This window comes from Bos taurus, chromosome 15 (assembly GCF_002263795.3).
Source record: "Bos taurus isolate L1 Dominette 01449 registration number 42190680 breed Hereford chromosome 15, ARS-UCD2.0, whole genome shotgun sequence".
NCBI classification, from domain to species: domain Eukaryota; kingdom Metazoa; phylum Chordata; class Mammalia; order Artiodactyla; family Bovidae; genus Bos; species Bos taurus.
The window spans coordinates 12,447,222-12,468,304 of record NC_037342.1 but is presented as its reverse complement, the minus strand read 5'-3'; the positions used below and the strand labels follow the sequence as shown (position 1 = coordinate 12,468,304).

Below are 21,083 nucleotides of genomic sequence, written 5' to 3'. Positions count from 1 at the left end.
TCTAGAACATGCAAATATGCTATAAGGATTTTGTTTAGTCAATGTATGGCAACTTTCCTGAAACTAGCATAGACTGTTGACCATGATAAATCAGAATATCTCCTTTTTTCATACTTTATTAGGTAATGTTTTCATAAATGGTCATCATGGTTTATGTATACAGAATTTTCCTTTACAGTATTAAACATTTTCAATTTTAAAGTTTGGTGTGTACTCAATTGCTCCATCATGTCTGATTCTTTGCGACCGATGGGCTGTAGACTGCCAGGCTCCTCTGTCCATGGTAAATATATTACTGTTCAAAAGGTCATCACGGCTGATTATGCTCAGGAAAATTCTCTCTGATATTAACCATCAATCAAGATGTGAATCTCATGCTTGATTATTAGTGGACTGTTCTGAAAAACAAATTGCCTGATATCTATAGAGCAATAATTAATATAGAAATAAGATGTGTGACATAGAAAATAAGTGAAATGGAATGTTAATACCATGGAAACTGCAGTTTTATTAGAAACACATTCATAATTTAAACAAGCAATATCCAGCTTCACCCTGTTATAGCATGTTGCTAGCTTCTGTATAAGAAAAGGTTAATTCAAATTTATCTTAGACTGACTGAGCCACACATTTTCTCCCTTGAATTTGTTATTTGCTTTGACTTTTTCTTTTCTTTTCCTTTCTTTTTCTTTTTGGTCATGTGTACACATTCCCTATACTTATGACACAAATAGGAACTGACATCATTGATATCCTGATAACAGACTTCTCTGGGCCTGAATTAATTCTTTTAACTTTATTTGACAGGAAAAAGGAGGAAAAAATCCTCCCATTCTTCTCTATGTGCATTCTGGCTCAATTACTCTCTTCTGGGGTTAATTTGATTGCATCTTTCCTATAGTTTCTTAATGTGTCAGGGACTGTTTAAAATGCACAGAATGGAGAGTTTTGCTCCAGCCATTCCTGCACATTCAAAATGGAGTATAAACACTATCCATCCCAAGCATAAATGAAAGAGTTACATTTGTCTGATTCTTTGGAAAAAGAAAAAAAAAGTTTCCCATACTATATATAAAAAAGCTTTTCTACTACTTTTGATAAAGACTTGAGAAAGAATAACAAGAAAAAAATGGAGATGTTGGAAAACATAAACTAAATGAAATGGGAACATTGAATATGAAGGAGAAAAAAATGAAACACACAAGATATAAGTAAAAGATCATCATATAGTCCAGTTGTTTTTTAAACATGTCCGCTCAATAGAATCACATCTGGAGCTTTGGAGAAAAAGCAGTACCTGGACATTTGTATTTTTCAAAAAAATTCCAAGATAATTCTAATGTTCATCTGGATTTTAAAAAGTGAACAAACACTTTTTTATTAAATCAGTGTTTTAGTGACACAGAATTCTATTATTTTCTGTTGAACAATAATGTTACAATGATGTTACAATGAAACATAATTACGATAGTAAAAAATGTCTATTAGAAGTTGGATATGTATTTGCTAAATATATAGAGTTTTTAAACTATGTTTGATATTAATTTCTCATTTAAATTTCTTTTTTTTTTTTTTTCCTCTCTCTCTCTGCAATCACCCTCTGTGATTTTTCAGTCTCTTAACTTTAATGAGGCTTTCAACGGCCAAGTCCAAGGTCTCTCTTGGTAAATGTCATTTGCACTTGAAGATATAAGGATTACTTTTAAGTATCTTTTCATATTGATTTCTAATATAATTCCACAGTGATATGAAAACACACAATATGATTTCAAAACCTTTACACCATGACATTTTTGCATGTTGTTTTGTGTTACTGGATATGTTCCAGTGTCTCCTGGTTTATAGTCATGGAAAGGTGAATAGAATTTGTATCCTGTTGTGGTGTGAAAGTTGTATAAATATTAATTATGCTGAAAAAATCCTGTGATGAACCACAATGGAATGAAAAAAACTATGAAAAAGAATGCATGTACTGTATAACTGAATCAATTTGCTTTATATCAGGAATAAACATAACATTGTAAATCAAATATCTAATGTAAATAAATTACTTACTTAAATAAAACAAAACAAATTAAAAAAAAAAATGAATTCCCTTGTGAGATTCTTACTCTGTATAGGTCCTGTCTCTCTTTTAAAGAGATAGACTAAAATTGAGTCAGCAGTATAGTTTATACACCCTTTTAGTAAGTTTTATACTTAAAAGAAAATTCATCAAGCTGTCATGTTAATTAAATATTTCTTAATCATTTATCATTTTTAGATTGTTATTCTTAGTTATAAAATATGGAATTAAATTGTGTATCTAATAAAAAATTATGTGTGTACTATGTATTTTCTTAAGGGTAGTATGTTTCTTGTAAATTACAAATAAGGGAGATACTATCTTTAATTTAGAGTTTACAACTAGATATCCACTCTCCAGTTCCAGTTCAGTTGCTCAGACGTATCTGACTCTTTGTGACCCTATGAATCACAGCACACCAGGCCTCCCTGTCCATCACTAACTCCTGAAGTTTACTCAAACTCATGTCCATCAAGTCAGTGATGCTATCCAGCCATCTCACCCTCTGTCCTCCCCTTCTCCTTCTGCCCTCAATCCCTCCCAGCATCAGGGTCTTTTCCAATGAGTCAACACTTTGCATGAGATGAGCAAAGTATTGGAGTTTCAGCTTTAGCATCAGTCCTTCCAATGAACACCCAGGGCTGATCTCCTTCACAATGGACTGATGGATCTCCTTGCAATCCAAGGGACTCTCAAGAGTCTTCTCCAACACCACAGTTCAAAAGCATCAATTTTCAGCGCTCAGCTTTCTTTACAGTCCAACTCTCACATCCATACATGACCACAGTAAAAACCATAGCCTTGACTAGATGGACCTTTGTTGGCAAAGTGATGTCTCTGCTTTTGAATATGTTATCTAGGTTAGTCACAAATTTCCTTCCAAGGAGTAAACATCTTTTAATTTCATGGCTGCAGTCACATCTGCAGTGATTTTGAAGCCCCAAAAATAAAGTCTGACACTGTTTCCACTGTTTCCCCATCTATTTGCCATGAAGTGATGGGACTAGATGCATTGATCTTAGTTTTCTGAATGTTGAGCTTTAAGCTAACTTTTTCATGCTCCTCTTTCACTTTCATCAAGAGTCTTTTGAGTTCCTCTTCATTTTCTGCCATAAGGGTGGTGTCATCTGCATATCTGAGGTTATTGATATTTCTCCCGGATATCTTGATTCCAGCTTGTGCTTCTTCCAGCCCAGCGTTTCTCATGATGTACTCTGCATAGAAGTAAAATAAGCAGGGTGACAGTATACAGCCTTGATGTACTCCTTTTCCTATTTGGAACCAGTCTGTTGTTCCATGTCCAGTTCTAACTGTTGCTTCCTGATCTGCATACAAATTTCTCAAGAGACAGGTCAGGTGGTCTGATATTCCCATCTCTTTCAGAATTTTCCACACTTTACTGTGATACACAGAGTCAAAGGCTTTGGCACAGTCAATAAAGCAGAAATATATGTTTTTCTGGAACTCTCTTGTTTTTTTCCATGATCCAGCAGATGTTGGCAATTTGATCTCTGGTTCTTCTGTCTTTTCTAAAACCAGCTTGAACATCTTGAAGTTCACGGTTCACGTACTGCTGAAGCCTGACTTGGAGAATTTTGAGCATTACTTTACTAGCGTGTGAGATGAGGGCAATTGTGCGGTAGTTTGAGCATTCTTTGGCATTGCCTTTCTTTGGGATTGGAATGAAAACTGACCTTTTCCAGTCCTCTAGACACTGCTGAGTTTTCCAAATTTGCTGGCATAATCAGTGCTGCACTTTCACAGCCTCATCTTTCAGGATTTGGAAATAGCTCAACTGGAATTCCATCACTTCCACTAGCTTGTTCATAGGGATGCTTTCTAAGGCCCACTTGACTTCACATTCCAGGATGTCTGGCTCCAGATGAGTGATCACACCATCATGATTATCTGGGTCATGAAGATTTTTTTGTACAGTTCTTCTGTGTTCTTGCCACCTCTTCTTGATATCTTCTGCTTCTGTTAGGTCCATACAATTTCTGTCCTTTATCGAGCCCATCTTTGCATGAAATGCTCCCTTGATGTCTCTAATTTTCTTGAAGTGATCTCTAGTCTTTCCCATTCTGTTGTTTTCCTCTATTTCTTTGCATTGATTGCTGAGGAAGGCTTTCTTATCTCTTCTTGCTTTTCTTTGGAACTCTGCATTCAGATGCTTATATCTTTCCTTTTCTCCTTTGCTTTTCACTTCTCTTCTTTCACAGCTATTTTAAGGTCTCCCCAGACAGCCATTTTGCATTTTTTTTTTTGCATTTCTTTTCCATGGGGATGGTCCTGATCCCAGTCTCCTGTACAATGTCACAAACCTCTGTCCATAGTTCATCAGACACTCTATCAAATCTAGGCCCTTAAATCTATTTCTCACTTCCACTGTATAATCATAAGGGATTTGATTTAGGTCATACCTGAATGGTCCAGTGTTTTCCCTACTTTCTTCAGTTTAAGTCTGAATTTGGTAATAAGGAGTTCATGATCTGAGCCACAGTCAGCTCCTGGTCTTGTTTTTGTTGACTGTATAGAGCTTCTGATCTTTGGCTGCAAAGAATATAATCAATCTGATTTTGGTGTTGATCATCTGGTGATGTCCATGTGTAACGTTTTCTCTTGTATTGTTGGAAGATGGGTCTTTGCTACGACCAGTGCATTTTCTCGGCAAAACTCTATTAGTCTTTGCCCTGTTTCATTCCATATTCGAAAGCCAAATTTGCCTGTTCCTTGACTTCCTACTTTTGCATTCCAGTCCACTATTATGAGGAGGACATCTTTTTGGGTGTTAGTTCTAAAAGAACTTGTAGGTCTTCATAGAACCATTCAACTTCAGCTTCTTCAGCATTACTGGTTGGGGCATAGACTTGGATTACTGTGATATTGAATGGTTTGCCTTGGAAACGAACAGAGATCATTCTGTCGTTTTTGAGATTGTATCCAAGTACTGCATTTCAGACTCTTTTGTTGACCATGATGACTATTCCACTTCTTCTGAGGGATTCTTGCCCGCAGTAGTAGATATAATGGTCATCTGAGTTAAATTCACCCATTCCAGTCCATTTGAGTTTGCTGATTCCTAGAATATTGACATTCACTCCTGCCATCTCTTGTTTGACCACTTCCAATTTGCCTTGATTCATGGACCTGACATTCCAGGTTCCTATGCAATATTGCTCTTCACAGCATTGGACCTTGCTTCTATCACCAGTCACATCCACAGCTGTTTTTTTTTTTTTTTTTTCCTTTGGCTCCATCCCTTCCTTCTTTCTGGAGTTATTTCTCCACTGATCTCCAGTAGCATATTGGACATCTACTGACCTGGGGAGTTCCTCTTTCAGTATCCTATCATTTTGCCTTTTCATACTGTTCATGGGGTTCTCAAGGCAAGAATACTGAATTGGTTTGCCATTCCCTTCTCCAGTGGACCATATTCTGTCAGATCTCTCCACCATGACCCGCCCATCTTGGGTTGCCCCAAAGGCATGGCTTAGTTTCATTGATTTAGACAATGCTGTGGTCCTAGTGTGATTAGATTGCCTAGTTTTCTGTGAGTATGGTTTTAGTGTGTCTGCCCTCTGATGCCCTCTTGCAACACTTACCATCTTACTTGGGTTTCTCTTACATTGGGCGTGGGGTATCTCTTCACGGCTGCTCCAGCAAAGTGCAGCCGCTGCTCCCTACCTTGGACGAGGGATAGCTCCTCATCGTCGTCCTTCCTGACCTTCAACGTGGGATAGCTCCTCTAGGACCTCCTGTGCCCGCGCAGCCACCACTTTAGTATTAGTAAAGTTTTATATTTTAAGAAGTTCCTATCACCTTTATCTCAATCTTCAGATTCTGCTGATATTCTGCAGACCAAAAACAAAACAAAACAAAAATAACTGAAGCTCATTGAGCTTAAACGATTTTTTTCCTGACCACTATATAAGTAATAGGGGTGAATGTGGAACATGAACTGGATCTTACGAATTATAATCCATTCATCTTCTGATTATGTATCACTATCTCTCTCTTACTTATCCAGAATCTCAATATTCCCAGCATCACTTATATTAACCAGACTTTCTAATATCCCTCCATATAAAATTCCAATTTGTTTCTATTTTTTGGTTATTTAAGTTTCTATTAATAAGTGACTAGCAAAAATTGTATCGTTGTTTGAAAGCAGTATGTCTCAATTCATGTTTAAATTCAGCAAATATTTCTCACTTCATATTTGATGTACAACACAAATGTCTACTGTTTCTCAGTAACAAATTGTTAGTGATGGACTGGGAGGCCTGGTGTGCTGTGATTCATGGGGTTGCAAAGAGTTGGACACAACTGAGCTTCTGAACTGAACTGAACTGAACAAATTGAGACATCTTTAAATCAATTGTTTAGGATAATATGACATCCAATAGAAAAATTGCTAACTGGACTACAATGTCATTCTGTCCCAAAACTGACTGCAGTTGGATTAAAAATATTCCTGTAAACCCAAATCATGAAGATTTTTAAATATACATTAAAAAATGATATATTTCTTACTTTGAGTAAGGTAAGGTTCCTTAAATAAGATATACAAAATGCTTACTCAACTACAGATCTTTTTAATTCAAAAGACATTTTAAAGAAAGAAAAATGCAAGACACAGATAAGAAAAAGATATCAACAATACATATCACTGACAAAAAGCTTCAGAATATATTACAAATTTCTACATATCAATAGAAAAATTTAAGAACATTTGAAAAAAAATAGGCACATCACTTTTATAGGTCCCCTATACAATGAGTAGAACACATTTTAAAAAAAGCATTAATAATCATGGATATAAATTACAAAATCACAAAGAGATACCACTCTACAAATTAGGCTGGCAAAAAAAATGAAAATAATAAGGATTATTGATGATGGAGAACTCCTTTACATTTCTAGATAGACTATAAATTGGAAAAGAGCTTGGCTCATCTAATGAAGTTGAAAGCTGATGTCTCCATATAACCTAGAGATATTTGTGTATACAAATAGCCGAGCAAACACATCCAAGAATGTTTTTTTGACATATTGTTGTAGCCACGCATTCTGGGAAACAAACTCACTCAGAAGGACAATACAGATAGTGGACTGTAGTTTATTACACCAGTTTATTACACCAGTTTATTACAGAGTTTCCTCTTAGCCAAGGTCCCCGACCAGTTTTTGTGGAAACCTTATATATACTAAGTGTACGTGCCCAAACCCACCTCCCCAAATTCTCTGAAACTAGTCTGAACAAAGGAAAAGAAAGACACCATAAAAGTTAATCCATGATTTGTATGCCTTAAACTCGTGATTCGTATGCCTTAAACCTAGGTAGTTAACAGTGGACAATTATCAATAGGCCTGTGGCCATACCCCAATAAGAATAATAGAATTTATTATTATATTTGGTTACACAGATAATTAGCATATTCTTTTAGGTGATGGAGACTCTAGGTATGAGCCCTGGGGCTCTTCCACTGGGGGGTCTGATTTTCCAGTTGGCATGTCTTTTCCATAGATACTGGGCATATAACTCAAAGACCACATTCCAGCCCAAGATGGAGTCTTGCTTTCAAGATGGAGCCTGTTCTGACTGTTTCCTCCTTCAATATCACTGATAACAATTAAAAGCAGAATAACCCAAAGGATCATTTAAAAAGAATAAGAATAAATGATATAAAAAGAATAAGTGATATATTATTTATTTATTTATTTATTGTCCAATTTATTGTTTATACGTAACTGTCAACAAGAAAATAAACACTGTTTTGTTAGAAAATATTTGCTCATTTTGAACAGAGACTAACTTCCAACAACACATGATGCAAACGAGGAAAAAAGTGAAATTATGATTTAGTCTTTAAGGAAATGCTGACAATATTTAATGTTCTGCAGCATACTTAGAAATTACACTGTCAATGTTAAAGATGAAAAATATGTAAAGATCAAGATCATCAACATGGGTTACAAAATCTTCTTCTTAATTGTGACTTTATTGCTATATTTAATTTGAAACTGCAAAAGAATAATGCCATTTCCAATGATTTTACCATTAGGGGAAAAAAGAGTTTGACTAAAAGCTGAAAAGGAAGTGAAGGCAAACATAACTAGGAATAGTCATAGAAAATATAACTAGAAATATATCCACTTAATAATTTAATTTCTTTTTTTCTTTTCTTTTCTTTTATTTATTTTATTTTATTTTTAAACTTTACAATATTGTATTAGTTTTGCCCAATGGCATTTCATATTGAAACAGAAATAAATTAGATAATACTACACAAAGCAAAATGACCACATCTGTAATAAAATGTTGAGTGAATTATACAAATTAAAAAAGAATATGCACAGTAAGATTATAAGAATAAATAAACCACAATAGTGAAAATTCAATTGCATTGTTTATAATTTTCTTAATAATTGTTGAAACTGAAAATGAAGAAAATACTTATTACAAAAGTTAGGACAATAAATAATCAGTGAGAAGGTAACAGGCAGGAAGGCTAGGGGTCTCCAAACGGAAGAAATAGACTGCAAGCATCAGAAGTTTTTTTTTGTTGTTGTTGTTTAATCTCTCTCTAAAGAGGCAGGAAGAAACAAACTACCAGTGTCAGATTTTTTCCCCTTCTAATTGGGCTTCCCTAGTAGCTCAGATGGTAAAGCATCTGCCTACAATGTGAGAGACCCAGGTTCGATCCCTGGGTAGAGAAGATCCCCTGGAGAAGAAAATAGCAACCCACTCCAGTACTCTTCCCTGGAAAATCCCATGGACTGAGGAGCCTGGTAGTACAGTCCATGGGGTTGCAAAGAGTCAGACAAAACTGAGCGACTTCACTTCATATACAAAGTTAAAAGGTTTCTTCTAAAATTCTATATTGCCATGATGACACCTGGTTCCACCTAAACTTAACTTTTCTCAAACCTTGAGCTAACCAATGTGTTTTTCTTATGGAAATATTTTTTCTTCAGCTATGATAATTAACTACGTATTTACCTTAGATTCTGTTTTTCTTCAAGACTCAGAACCCATACTCAACAAACCAGTATGTTTTATTCATGGAAATGTTGTCTTAAGCTATGTTTATGAGACTGTATATTTGCTTGGAAATCTGCCTTTCTTCAAGAATCATGTCAATTGTTTTATGGCGCAGGATGACTCACCTTGTGCCAATGTTTTCTCAAAATGCATGTTGTGGGTGAGGGACCTGGTGCTATTCTCTGAGTTTTGAGACAATCTTTTCTCTAATTAGCAGCCTGCTAATAGGTTTATAGGAGAAGGCAATGGCACCCCACTCCAGTACTCTTGCCTGGAAAATCCCATGGGTGGAGGAGCCTGGTAGGCTGCAGTCCATGGAGTCGCTAAGAGTTGGACACAGCTGAGCGACTTCACTTTCGCTTTTCCCTTTCATGCATTGGAGAAGGAATGGCAACCCACTCCAGTGTTCTTGCCTGGAGAATCCCAGGGATGGGGGAGCCTGGTGGACTGCCATCTATGGGGTCGCATAGAGTCGGACACGACTAAAGTGGCTTAGCAATAGCAATAGGTTTATAACTTCTTGCTAAAAACTAGCAAGGGGGCACTCTTTTGGTCCCCTTCTGATGTCTATGTCAGAAGCTTTCTCTACATCTTTTATATTTTAATAAATCTTGATCACACAAAAGCTCTGAGTGATTAAGTCTCGTCACTGGCCCCAGATTGAATTCCTCACCTCTGCAGGCCAAGAATCCCAGCGTCGTTCATGGCTCATACTGGCAACCTTTCAAATAGCAAGAAAAGAATAGAAAACAGTGTTGGTGGAGACCAAAAGGGTTAGGTTACCATTGTTTGGGATATTTATTTTAACTACTTAATTTATTTTAATAGATATTTAAAATTCGATTTTCAGAATAAGAATTAGATACTGGATATCAAGAGAGAAATTCTCAATGAATTTGAGAACTGGTAAAAGTACAGAAATGAAGAAAGAAAGTAAAATTCAGTCTTTCAGAATGAAAAAATCTGATAAGAAGCACAAAGAATTATATGTGTAAGGGAAGAAGAGGATTGGCATGACTTGAAGGGAATTGACTAACTGACTGGATTCAGTCGTATATAAATGTATTTAACAAATACTTATTAAGCTTCTCTTCTGAGACTTCAGATTAACAAGGAGACAGTAGTGAAATAGACAACAGACAGGTCTGTAATGTTTTGGATATATCAATAGAATTAATGGAGATTTGCTGGTCGTCTGATATGTTGCCAGGAAGATGATGCTAAGGATGGTGCTATAGTTTTTTCTCTATACCTAAGGGTGGGGGCCATTGATGGGGATAGAATGTTTGGTGAAGTAGCAGATTTGGGTAAGGAGAATGAGGGTTAGGGCAGGATAGTAGAAAAATTAGAAAGTTTTATGTTAAATGCCTTCAAATATTGAAAAATACATCCATCAATTATGCTGCTGTATATGTGTATCTGAAGTTCTAATGAGAGGAACAGTCTAGAAACATACATTTGGGTATTATCAGTATAGAGCTTCCCTCGTGGCTCAGACAGTAAAGAATCTGGTTGCAATCCAGGAGACATCAGTTCGATCCCTGGGTCAGGAAGATCTCCTGGAGACAGTCATGTCAACCCATTCTAGTATTTTTGGCTGGAGAATCCCATGGACAGAGGAGCTTGGCAGGCTACAGTCCATGGGCTCGCAAAGAATCGTATAACTGAGCCACTGACACTTTCAGTACAGAATTTCTATACAATATGTAAGAATGGATGCAGTCATATAAGTAAAGAGTTTCCATTTTGTCAAATTCTGAATAAATCCTATATTTAGCAGTGAGATTAAAGAGGAAAACTTGGTAAAGGAGATGGAAGAAAAAGAGAGATGGAAGAGAGTAAGTTTGTTGAAGAGAATAATATTTTAGGAAACAGGGATTAACAGAAGTTACCTGGCACTTTCTTTAAAAATTTGGTATTTAAAATATTACCTAAATCACAAGTGGGATTCTAAATCATTGATGTGTCAGTGAATGGCTCTTCCTAGAGAGGAAACACTGAGAAGGGGAAAGAAGTGGAAAAATCACATAACCTGTCTCATAAGTATTTAATATTGAATGAATATTATCCAAACTAGAGGAAGACATGCTATCCACAATGAAAAAATAAAGAAGTTTAGATTTTTTATGATTAACTATTTTTATGTTTTCTTTTTTTAAAATTTTATTTTCTTTTTTAACTTTATAATATTGTATTGGTTTTTCCATATATCAACATGAATCCGCCACAGGTATACAAGTGTTCCCCATCCTGAACCCTCCTCCCTCCTCCCTCCCCATACCATCCCTCTGTGTTTTCTTTACTCTTGTAACTACATAGCTAAGAAAGAGGGAAGTTAGAATGGAAGGTGTAATAAGAAATTACAAATTTCTGATAATGCAATACTGCACTGTAATCATTATACATTCAAGACAGTGATGAATATTGGGACTCAGATATTTTAAAGGACAAGTTATTTCTGAGTTCATTCTGACTAACTGCTTGATTGATTGTTCCACAACTTTCTGAATTTAACAGAGTCTTGCTCAGTGATATTGAATTTTCTCTCAGTTTCACAATCTATTTGAACAGACAGTATGATAGCACAGTCTCTACCAATTAATAGTAAAAATTCCCAGAGTAATTTCCTATTCAAAACAAAACACTGTACTTGGCTAAAAAGAAAAGTCTGTTCACAATGTTTTAGGCTATAGCTAAAATCCTTGAATTGTACTTGTCAACATCAGATCTAAATTGCACCTGAGAATGTTCATATTTAAATGCATTTGTGATTCATATTCGTTTGCCAGATAAACTGGGGATAACTTGGAATTTTCCATCACCAACGATAGTAAAAAGAAAAGCTTTTAGGACTCATAGAATTGTGAAAACTATTTTCTTCATTTTTGTCAAAATGTGTCTATGAAATTTCTCTTTATCATTCTCCTGGCTTATAAAAGACAAAATAGTGTGACTTGAGAATCAAATACCTCGTGACTAGGTAGGAAATGCATTGATAATGTTCCCATCATTTCAAAGATTGCTCAAGAATTATTACATTTATTGACAGAATGTTCTATGATTTTGAAAACCTATTTTCCTGAGTGTTTTTATTCAAACTCTAAGTAGTTTTAGGAATCATGATTTTTGTGGCAAGAATGCCAGAAAAAATAATTTGAATGATGCAAAAAGTTTCTTTTGCCATTTTGTTTGCAGATAGATACAATCATATGGAAGGAATTTATTTTTTCTGTAAACAGAATTATAATTTTGTTAGACTTTCCCCTTGACTCAGGTTTCATTTACTGACATTGTGGTCAGAGATGCTAAAAGCAGTAGATGTTTCTATTACCCAGTAGGTGGTGCTTTCAACTAGAGATCAGAAATTCTGCCTTGACTTCTATTCTCTAGATCCTCATTTTAGTAACTGTCCTTCAAAGATACATTGGTAGCCAGTTGATTGGAAAAACTCAATTGGCTTTTCACAGAGACTCTTAAAGAACATCAATGATAAGGAAATAAGTTTAAAAATGGTAATACATAACTAAATACTTTTCAAAAGAAATACAATACTAAGCAAGTTGACAATAAAAATAAGATTCTCTTTTCTTGTTTGTGCATTTTAACTTTTCCTTTCTTTTTTTAATGACCAGCATAACTACCATGATGAAGACAATTTCCTTCACAGAGATGGCATTCCTTTTGCCCTTCCTGATCCATTTATCAACTTTTCCTTCAAAATAGAGATACAAAAAACAAAGGAAACTTCGGCCATTTCCCACTCAAAATTATTCTTGCTGAGAACCAACGTTTCACCTCCTCTAGAGAGAAAAGTCTCATTCTAATCACTTTCCCTTCCATTAAAGGAGCATGTGGGAGACTTCATTTTAAAAATAAAAGTATGGGAGAGAAGACAGGAAGAAGTTGGAGGGTTTTGAGTTATTTTGTATTGTGAAATACCACATATGGCTTAGATGAGAGAAATTAAGATGCACAAAGAGTAGTAGCTTGTATTTATATTTGACCTCAAGTCTCCTCTATATCTAATCGCTATTAAGAATAACAAATATGATTTTAAACCTCATAAATCCTCTCTGAAACCATTGATGCGTAAAATTTTCCTTCAGATTTGGAACTTACTAGTTATAGATATGAAATTATGAGCCATGCCATGTAGGGCCACCCAATACTGATGGCTCATGGTAGAGAGTTCTGACAAAACATGGTCCACTGGAGAAGAAAACTGACCTGCTTCAGTATTCTTGCCTTGAGAACCCCATGAACAGTATGAAAAGGCAAAATATATGTGACTGGTGATGGAAATAAAGTTTGATGCTGAAAAGAACAATATTGCATAGCAACATGAAATGTTAGGTCCATGAATCAAGGTAAATTGGACATGGTCAAGCAGGAGATAGAAAAAGTGAACATCAACATTTTAGGAATCAATGAATTAAAATATACTAGAATGGGCAGATTTAATTTAGATGACCATTGTATCTACTACTGTGGGCAATAATCTCTTAGAAGAAATGGAGTAGCACTCATAATCAACAAAAGAGTCTGAAATGCAGTATTTGGGTGCAGTCTCAAAAATGACAGAATAATCTCTGTTCATTTGCAAGGCAAACCATTCAATATCACAGTGATCCAAGTCTATGCCCCAACTAGTAGTGCTGAAGAAGCTGAAGTTGAACAGTTCTATGAAGAACTACAAGACCCTCTAGAACTAACACCCAAAAAAGATGTTCTTTTCATCATAGAGGACTGGAGTGCAAAAGTAAGAAGTCAAGAGTTATCCAGAGTAACAGGCAAATTTGGCCTTGGAGTACAAAATGAAATAGGGCAAAGGTTAACAGAGTTTTGCCAAGAAAACCCACTGGTCATAGCAAACACCCTCTTCCTACAACACAAGAGAGACTCTACACATGGACAACACCAGATGGTCAATACCATAATGAGATTGATTATATTCTTTGTAACCAAAGAAGAAGAAGCTCTATACAGTCAGCAAAAACACCAGGATCTGACTGTGGCTCAGATCATGAACTCCTTATTGCCAAATTCAGACTTAAATTGAAGAAATTAGGGAAAACCACTAGACTATTCAGGTATAACCTAAATCAAATCCCTTATGATTATATAGTGGAAATGACAAATAGATTGAAGGGATTAGATCTAATACCAAATCTGTTAGAGTCTAATTAACATAGTTTGAGCAATAATAATTTTAAAGAGATCTTTAGATACTTAAAAAATAAAAATTATGGAAGAAAAGACATATAATCATATCCATGACTCAAACATAAAAACTTCCACCAGTCTTTACCTCCAAATCAACACCTTGCCTGCTACAACATACAGCAACAGAATGGACACCACATTCCTGCAATTTCCATTCCTCTCCAATGGAGTTCAGTTCTATATAAGGTCTTATGATCCAGATAACCACAATGGTGTAGTCACTCACCTAGAGCCAGGCATCCTGGAATGTGAAGTCAAGTGGGCCTTGACTTAGGACACATTATCTCAAACAAAACTAGTGGAGATGATGGAACTCCAACTGAGCTATTTCAAATCCTAAAAGAATATGCTAGTAAAGCACTGCAGTCAATATGTCAGGAAATTTAGAAAACTCAGTAGTAGCCACAGGACTGTCAGTTTTCACTCCAATCCCAAAGAAGAACAATGGCAAAGAATGTTCAAACTATCATACAATTTCACTCATTTCACATGATAGCAAGGTTATGCTGAAAATTCTTCAAGCTAGGCTTCAACAGTACCTTAAGTGAGAACTTTCAGATGTACAATCTGGATTTAGAAAACACAGAAGTACAAAAGGTCAAATTGCCAACATTTGTTGGATCATAGAAAAAGCAAGATAATTCCAGGAAAAAAAAAAAAAAAATCATCTACTTCTGCCTAACTGACCAGGCTAAAGCCTTTGACTGTGTGGCTCATAACAAACTGTGGAAAATTCTTAAAGAGATGGGAATTTCAGACCACATTTCCTGTCTCCTGAGAAATCTATATGTAGGTCAAGAAACAACAGTTAGAACTGGATATGGAACAATAGACTGTTTACAAATTGTGAAATGTGTACAAGGCTGTGTAATGTCACCCTGCTTATTTTACTTCTATGCAGAGTGCATCATATTAAATACTATTTAAAAAAAAAAAAAACTGGTTTAAATTCAACATTCAAAAAACTAAGATCCTGGCATCCAGTTGCATCACTTCATGGCAAAAAATCACTTTGCCAGCAAAAGTCCATATAATCAAAGCTATGCTTTTTCCAATAGTCCTGTACGGATGTGAGAGTTGGACTATATAGAAGGTTGAGAGCTGAATTGATGCTTTTGAACTGTGGTGTTGGAAAAGACTCGGACTGCAAAGAGATTAAACTAGTCAATCCTAAAGCAAATAAATCCTGAATATGCATTGAAAAGACTGATGTTAAAGCTGAATCTCCAATACTTTGTCCACTTGATGTGGAAAGCTGACTCATTTCAAAAGACTCTGATGCTGGGAAAGATTGATGGCAAAAGAAGAGGGTAGCAGAGAATGAGATGGTTAGATAGCATCACTATCAATGCTATCTCAATGGGCATGAGTTTTAGCAAACTCTGGGAGATACTGCAGGACAGGGAAGCCTGGTGTACGCAGTCCATGGGGTCCCAGAGAATAGGACATAACTCAGTGACTGAACAACAGCAACAAAATTGATTTGAACCACATTTACATCTAAATCCCTGGCATCAAGATAGACTAGAAAATGCATCTACTAATTTCAGAATTTGTACAGGAAAGCCATTAGAAGAAAATTGGAACAGATGTGGAAAATTCAATCCCTTATATACTTTACCCTATGTTTCATTTTCTGTTTTTCCACTTGACTGTAAGCTCTATAACTATTTTTTCTTACTACTGTATCCTCCACACAAAATTTAGTCTCTTGAATATAAATGTCCTTGATAATAACAGAAATAAATTGTATCAGACCTTTTGGTTATTTAATCTAAGAGCAAGATCCTATAATCTAAATTTGTTTTCATACAAATTAGCATTTAATAACCATGTTTGATACATCCTAATGGAATTGTCACAAAACACAATATAAGGCAGTCAGTAGATTTATAATTATCACTAGCTATCTGGCCCAGTTTCCTGTCCTATCTGGCTCCACTTAACTATACGTGAAGATCAGGATGCCACTGAAGAAGTGGTAGAATGGGAAACTCAATTAGCTTCACTTCCAATAGCAGTATTGCTGTCATTATATCTTAGCTTGTCAGAGAATAATTTCCAGGACCCAATGAGATCACTCTATCCTGCTCTTAGAGTTTCTCTGCTCAGGATTAAAATCTCCAAATTTCTTGATAATGCAGTCCAGAGTTTCAAATAATAATTAAAAACTTATAGTCATTAATGTGCTCCTGTCAGGATTCTTTTAGATGCAAGTCACCAAAACAACAACAACAACAACCAGCTCAAGCTGAATAAAACAAGAGAAAATAAATCAAACAACCAACAACAAAAAAAATGTAGTAGTAGCTCTGTGTGAGATATGATGTACAGATAGTGAATATATTCAGGGTGTTTTCCCTCATTTTCCCTTTCACATGTCTGAGATATTTTCAGACATGCTTCCCCCAATGTTGGACCTCTCTATTGGCAGCACAAGTGAAAAGGAATGGTCTCTCTAACATTACCTACAGGTCTGGCATGGGGATTTGCTGGTGGTAAAGAATTAGATGGCACAGAATCTGTCTGTAATGTGGGAGACCCAGGCTTGATCTCTGCATCGGGAAGATCCCCTGGAGAAGGGCATGGCTACCTATTCTAGTATTCTCACCTGGAGAATTCCATGGACAGAGGAGCCTGGCACTCCACTGGGTCTCAGAGTCAGACACAACTGAGACACTAACACTTTCACTTTTCCAGGCCTTGCAGACACTGCCAGCCCACAGCCTCCTGTGCTGCCCAGCCATGGTCAGCCCCCCTGAGTTCTTTGACATTTCTGCTGCATCTCCTTCTAGCTGCAGACAAACTTCCAAAGACAGCAGAAACCTTCATATTCTGAGCACTGGGGAGAGAGGATTTGATTATAAAAGTTCCTGCCTTCACAGAATAATTCTTGTAATTATATGCCAGGGTGGGGCCTTCACATGCCATAATGGCACTAGTGGTGAGTTCATCTATGGGGAGAAAACTGATGAAAATTTCATCCTGTAACATGTGGGTCCTAGTACCTTGTCCATGGCAAACACTGGCCCCTAGACAAACAGTTTCCAGTTTTTTACATGCATTGTCAAGACCGAGTGGTTGAAAGACTACTACCAAAGCTTGTAGTCTTTGGCAAGGTGAAAGCATGAATATAGTGGAAGCCATGGAATGCTTTGAGTCCAGGAATGGCAAAACCTGAAAGAAGATCACCATTGCTGACTGTGTACAAATCACATAAATTTGACTTGTGTTTTGTCTTAACCATCAAAACATCCCTTTTATAGCTGATGAGAGCTCCCCTTCAATTCCATCTGCTCAATATATCTTATAAGTTTTGTTCTCACTGAAGTTCTTTGAGTTCCATATTTTCCTTATCTTTCTCTAAGTTTAGCTGTATTGCAGATTTAAGTTTATGATTATGAAATAAAAACTAAGCAACAACAAAAACACTAGTCAAAAGATTTTGAGAATTAAATATCATTGGCTCTATTTGGATCCCATTCCACTACTCAAATAATTCACTGTCTTCTGTAGGCAGCATATATGTCTTCTTATTGTTGCCATTGTTGTTTTTCATTATTATCAATTCAGCTACTCTATGTCTGCTGCTTTGAGAATTTAGTTCACTTGAATTTAAAGAAATTACTCAAAGAAATGCTTCTATTGGCATTTGGTTCATCATTTTCTGACTAATTTGTAGTTCCTCTCTGTACTTTTCTTCTTCTCTTGCTCTTCCCCTTTGTGGTATCATGGCTATCTTTAGTGGTATGCTTAGATTTCTTTATCATTTTTGTATCTACTATAGGTTTTTGCTTTGTTTAGTTCAGTTCAGTTGCTCAGTTGTGTCCGACTCTCTGCGACCCCATGGACTGCAGCACCTCAGGCTTCCCTGGCCATCACCAGCTCCTAGAGCTTTCTCAAACTCATGTCCGTCGAGTCAGTGATTCCATCCAACCATCTCATCTTCTGTTGTTTCCTTCTTTTCCTGTGTTCAACCTTTCCCAGCATCAGGGTCTTTTCCAGTGAGTCAGTTCATATCAGGTGGCCAAAGTATTGGAGCTTCAGCTTCAGTATCAGTTAAACATCATTTTGCTTTGTAGTTACCACAAAGCATATATACAGTAACATATGTAAAGCAGTCTATTTTATGTTGATCACAGTGTCAGCATGAACTGTAAAGGAACATACATGTTGAAAATGAATGGATGGAAAAAGATATTTTATACAAATGGAAACCAAAATATAGCTGAGGTAGCTATACTTAGATGAAATACACTTTAAAACAATGATTATAAAGAAAGACACAAGAACATTGCCTAGTGACAAAGAAATTAACAAGAGGATATGACAATTTGTAAATATGTATGCAACCAATGTAAAAGCTCCAATATAAGAGCACCTAAATATAAAAGAAATATTAGCAGACCTAAATAGAGAAATAAACAGTAAAACGGTAAAAAATAGCATACTTTAATACCTCACTTACATCAGTTGATTGATGATCCAAAAAGAAAATCAGTGAGAAAATATCAGTATTAGATCAGATGAACTTAACATACATCATTTGTAGCTTACATTAAAAAACAAAAACTGCAACCTAGATGTCCATCAGCAGATGAATGGATAAGAAAGCTGTGGTACATATACACAATGGAGTATTACTCAGCCATTAAAAAGAATACATCTGAATCAGTTCTAATGAGGTGGATGAAACTGGAGCCTATTATACAGAGTGAAGTAAGCCAGAAGGAAAAACACCAATACAGTATACTAACGCATATATATGGAATTTAGAAAGATGGTAACAGTAACCCGGTGTACGAGACAGCAAAAGAGACACTGATGTATAGAACAGTCTTATGGACTCTGTGGGAGAGGGAGAGGATGGGAAGATTTGGGAGAATGGCATTGAAACATGTAAAATATCATGTAAAAACGAGCTGCCAGTCCAGGTTTGATGCACGATACTGGATGCTTGGGGCTAGTGCACTGGGACGACCCAGAGGGATGGTATGGTGAGGGAGGAGGAAGGAGGGTTCAGAATGGGGAACACATGTATACCTGTGGCAGATTCATTTTGATATTTGGCAAAACTAATACAATTATGTAAAGTTTAAAAATAAAATAAAATGAAAAAAAAAACAACTTTATAGTTGAATGGTTCCTTTAGATTAAAAGGAACAATGGAAAGATAAACAGTTGTGATTTTAGAAACCATAATTTAGGAATACAATGTGACATTTTTAAAATGTTTATCCACTTTAATGAAAGCACAATAGATTATATACTAGTACTACTAGAATATAATATAATATGCCACAACATTAAGAATATGAATGTAAATTTGATCACAGAAACAGTTTACTGTTGAGATATAATTAGATCCTTTTAAATGATTATTTTGAATTAATAGACTTTGTTCAAAAGCAAGACCCCTATTTTTACTGCAGTGCAAAGCTCTGATGAAAGACACTGATATATTTACCAACATGAAAGAAAGCTGGGAACAAAATTCATACATCATAGAGCTATAGGTATGAAATGGATTATCAAGTTTCAAATTTTGGATGGATATAGTAAGAATTCATTCATCCTGTCAACAGATGTTTATTGAGTGCCAACGAAGTGCCAGTAGATCTCTAGAGACTCCAAGGACAGCTCTTCAAAAGCACACATACACCTGCACATGCACGCACACACAAACACATACACACAAACACACACCACACACACACAAACACACACTGTTTCAGGTTTTATGAAACATATATTCTAGTAAAAATAAAATTATGATGTAAATAACCATGTCAATCCAGTACATAGAATTTTTAAACTGATAACATTAGAAAATCATCATATAATTCAACCACGGCATTATATAGGTGAACAAAATAAAATGAAATTCTTAAAAGGGAGAGATATATGAGAACATATGTCTTCTGAAACTAAGATCAAAAGAAAATAAACAAACCAAACAAAAAAAAAAAGAAAAATGTTTTCTATAATTTTGATCTTGTCTTCCAATTTTATTGAGATATAATTAACATACAGCACTATAAAACTTTAAAGTACACAGTGTAATTACTTGATGTACATATTTGTGCTGGGAAAAAACTTCCTTTGTTTTTTTCAGTTAAAATAATATATATATATTTTCTTTTTACCAAGAACTTTATTGAACAATGTAATTACCGTTTTTTCCCCCACTATCTTCAGCTATTTTTCAGGAAACTTCATAATTCCATCTTCCCAACATTTTTTATCTTTTGAACAAAGACCTGTTCCAGGTCCCATTTATAGTATTTCAGGGAATTATTTTTTATTTTGATTTTTTGCAATAACAGAATTTTGTAAACACTGAAGTAAAAGAACATCTGAAGGTGCAATGTCAGGCAAATACAGCATATGAATCAGAACTTCCCAGTCAAGTTGTAAAAGTTTTTGCTTGTCATCAAAGAAATATGTGACCTTGCATCTTCTTCATGGAAGATTATGTGTTTTCTGCTAATTCTGTATGCTTTACACTAAGTGCTGCTTTCAGTTAGTCTAAATGGAAGCAGTAATTTTTGGAACTAATCATTTGGTTTTCCAAAAGGAGCTTATAATAGAGGACTTTCTTCCAATTTCACCATATACATAGCATCACTTTCTTTGAATAAAGATTAGCATTTGGTACGGTAGATGGTGGTTCCTTTCTCTTGCCCCATGATCTCTTCCATTCCACATTATTGTACAGTATCCACTTTTGTCACAGTTTGTTTTAAAAAC

The 21,083-nt window shown here is 35.6% G+C and overlaps 1 pseudogene; it reads left to right on the top strand.

Moving 5' to 3' along the window:
• LOC104974177 (peptidyl-prolyl cis-trans isomerase A-like) overlaps positions 1 to 17,553 on the top strand; it is a 158,400-nt pseudogene extending 140,847 nt beyond the window's left edge.
• Positions 17,554 to 21,083: the final 3,530 nt, after the last annotated feature.